Here is a 3,983-nt window from a genome sequence, read left to right as displayed (position 1 = left end):
CTAGATGCATGCTGGATAGCGGTCGATGTGTGGAGTAATAGTAGTAGATGCAGGCAGGAGTCGGTCTACTTGTCTCGGACGTGATGCTTATATACATGATCATACCTAGATATTCTCATAACTATGCTCAATTCTGTCAATTGCTAAACAGTAATTCGTTCAGCCATCGTAAAATATTTATGCTCTTGAGAGAAGCCACTAGTGAAACCTATGGCCCCCGAGTCTATCTTCCATCATATTAATCTTCCAACACTTAGTTATTTTCATTGCCTTTTATTTTACTTTGCATCTTTATCATAAAAATACCAAAAATATTATCATATCATATCTATCAGATCTCACTCTCGTAAGTGACCGTGTAGGGATTGACAACCCCTTACCCGTTGGTTGCGAGGATTTATTTGTTTTTTGTAGGTGCGAGGGACTTGTGCGTAGCCTCCTACTGGATTGATACCTTGGTTCTAAAAAACTGTGGGAAATACTTATGCTACTTTGCCGAGAGGTAGTGCTCAAGAGGTAGCAGCCATCATAGAACAATTAAACAAAATGCAGTGCTCAAGAGGTAGCAGCCATCATAGAACAATTAAACCAAATGATGATCAGAACGGGTCATATTTGATACTCTCAGCAAGGACAAACCTTTTAGGCTATAAGTGTCATTGAACCAGAACAATCATGTAGTGATAGGTAACCACATATCAAGAAACGCTACAGGTTTGGACACATAATATCCTAAGTGCTTAGCCTTACAGAAGATTATTTGATTGTAGTTATACATGCACATGCTTGAAACTGAACATCAGTTACTATTCCAGCATCTATCTCCAAACAAAAAACATATCAGATAATTAGAGCTCCTTGCCTCATTCTTTTGGATGCAATGCATGTGCCTCCGAATGCCTATCAGCGATCAAACAAAACATTCCATTTTGAACACCTGCAATAGAAGAAGGACAATGTCAGTCACATGCATGATGGTACCACTTGAGTATTAGATTGATTTCATGTCACTGAAATAATAGTGCCAGGAAAGAACATATTGACGATGAGCTACACTATGTCATATTCTCTAATTCTACAAATCAATCAAAGGATGCAATAAAAATATCAATATGATTTATACTAATATGCGTGTGAGAGAGATGCAGACTATAGTTGCAGGTAGTACATGGTAAGTTTCATCTGTTTATTCCTTCAAGAACGGCAAAAACAAAAATGATTTTTTCACCATCTACTGCTTCAAAGAAAAACCAACCAGATCAGGGAGATGAACACAATCCATCGTATTTTGACACATGCTTGCCAGCAGTGCTTGAGTTAGAGAGGATTATAGGTGAGAGAGAAATACTGGACTTGCTGACGTGGAGGATGTGGCCAAAGATGGGACAAAGCTTTCTTCTAGAAATAAGGTTTCGTACTAGTTCGTCCAATATACAAACAGATCTTCAAACTGAAGCAAACTCAAATTTTTGCTCATATCTAAGGAGATACGGAGTAGATAGGAAGGAGAGCCCCACCTTTGGTGCAGCAGATGATGGGGGAGGATGCCGACGATGGTACATCTGGCCTACCTGGATCTCTGGTCGACACCGGCATGCGTGGCTTTGGGCAACGGAGCCAACAGGACTTGATTCATTGCAAAGCAGTGCAGGGCTCAGTTCAACTATGAAGATTACAGGGGCTTGGGTCGACAACAAGGCGCGGGTCTCCGGCGGTGACGACTCACAAAGAATTGGCCGGCAGCGACACCTCCCCAGCAACGCCACCATCGCTCCTAAAGTTGATGTGTTTCAATTTGGTTGATCTAAAATGGATGGATATATATTTTTGAAGTGAATCCAGACCAAGGGGTTGATTTAGTTTTGGGAGTGGAGCAGGACACGGAAGATGAAGAGAAAGAGAAAATAGGGAGGAGAGGAGACAGAATGCAAGGAAAGTGAGATGGAGATGATAACGCAATCATAAATAAATGTTACGGGTGAGATTGGGAAGGCATGATCCAATTCAGCCATAATTAACTGCATGCATGGGTCTAGGCAATAGTACAGCCATAATTCATGCGCTTGGATGTACTGCGTGCTCGCTTGGCACTAGTCGCGGCTGTGCGGCCCGTGCCTGACCGAGAGATAGAGAGAAATCATTTTTATATGTGAGGATCTATTTGATGATATGGACAACTTGCAACGATGTGGCACATTGCTGATGTGGATAGTGTGCATGATGAGAGAATAGGAAGTACTGGGGAGCAAGTTCTTAAGAATGATAGATTCTTTGGCTCCCCTTGTGTCGAATCAATAAATTTGGGTTGAATACTCTACCCTTGAAAACTATTGCGATCCCCTATACTTGTGGGTTATCAAGACTATTTTCTGGCGCCGTTGCCGGGGAGCATAGCTCTATTCTTTGAGTCACTTGGGATTTATATCTGCTAGCCACTATGAAGAACTTGAAAGACGCGAAAACAAAAATTTATCCCTCAACTACGAGGGGAGGTAAGGAACTGCCATCTAGCTCTACACTTGATTCACCTTCTGTTTTGAGTAAGCTTGCGACACCTAAACCTGCTTCTGCTATTAATTCTGATATGTCGCATATTATTGATGATGCCACTTCTGCTATGCATGATACTTATGATGAAACTACTTCTATGCTTGATACTACTGTGCCACCTGGTGAATTTCTTGATGAACAACTTGCTAGGGCTAGAGAGAATGAAATTATTGAAAGTGATAATATTGATGAAAGTGATGATGAAGGCTCTCCTAATAAATATGAATTGCTTGTTGTGCCTGAGGGCTATGTTATGGATGAAGAAACTAAAAGAGACTTTCTTGCATGCAATGATAGAAGTGATCTTAAGAAATTATTAGCTAAGCTTATACAAAAAATTCTGAAAGCTAGAATGAAATATGATCCTGCTTATGCTACTTCACCTATCTTTGTTACTGATAAGGATTATGAATTCTCTATTGATCCTGATATAATTACTTTGGTTGAATCTGATCCTTTTTATGGCTATGAATCTGAAACTGTTGTGGTACATCTTACTAAATTAAATGATGTAGCCACCCTGTTCACTAATGATGAGAGAACTCGCTACTTTTACATCCTTAAAATATTTCCGTTCTCATTAAAGGGTGATGCTAGGGTATGGTTTAATTCTCTTGATCCTGGTTGTGTGTGTAGTCCCCAGGATATGATTTATTACTTCTCTGCTAAATATTTCCCTGCTCATAAGAAACAAGCTGCCTTAAGGGATATATATAATTTTGTGTAAATTGAAGAAGAGAGTCTCCCACAAGCTTGGGGGAGGCTCCTCTAATTACTTAATGCTTTTCCTGATCACCCTCTTAAGAAAAATGAAATACTTGATATCTTTTATAATGGACTAACCGATGCTTCCAGAGATTACCTGGACAGTTGTGCTGGTTCTGTTTTCAAGGAAAGAACACCGGATGAAGCTGAAATTCTATTGAATAATATGTTGACAAATGAAAATAATTGGACACTTCCTGAGCCAGCTCCTGAGCCTATTCCTAAACCAACTCCGAAGAAAAGGGGTGTTCTATTTCTCAGTCCTGAAGATATGCAAGGGGCAAAGAAATCTATGAAAGAAAAGGGTATTAAAGCTGAAGATGTTAAGAATTTACCTCCTATTTAAGAAATACATGGTCTTAATTTACCACCTGTTGAAGAAATATATCGTTTTAATCCATTACCTATTGAAGAAACACACGGTCTTGATAACCCGACACAGGTAGTAAAGCTAAACTCTCTCTATAGATATCATAAAGCTGAAATCCCTCCTACTAAGTTTGCTAGCCAATGTTTGGATGAGTTTGATAACTTTATGGTTAAGTAAGAAGACTTCAATGCTTATTTTGGTAGACAATTGAAACAAAATGCTTATATGATTGAACACTTGGGTGATTATATGTCTAGAGTTAAAGGTGAACTTAAACTCATTAGTAAACATGCTTCTA

The sequence above is a fragment of the Triticum dicoccoides genome, chromosome 7A, assembly GCF_002162155.2.
Source record: "Triticum dicoccoides isolate Atlit2015 ecotype Zavitan chromosome 7A, WEW_v2.0, whole genome shotgun sequence".
Taxonomy (NCBI): Eukaryota; Viridiplantae; Streptophyta; class Magnoliopsida; order Poales; family Poaceae; genus Triticum; species Triticum dicoccoides.
The sequence above is the reverse complement of the archived record's forward strand: the minus strand, read 5'-3'. Positions refer to the sequence as shown.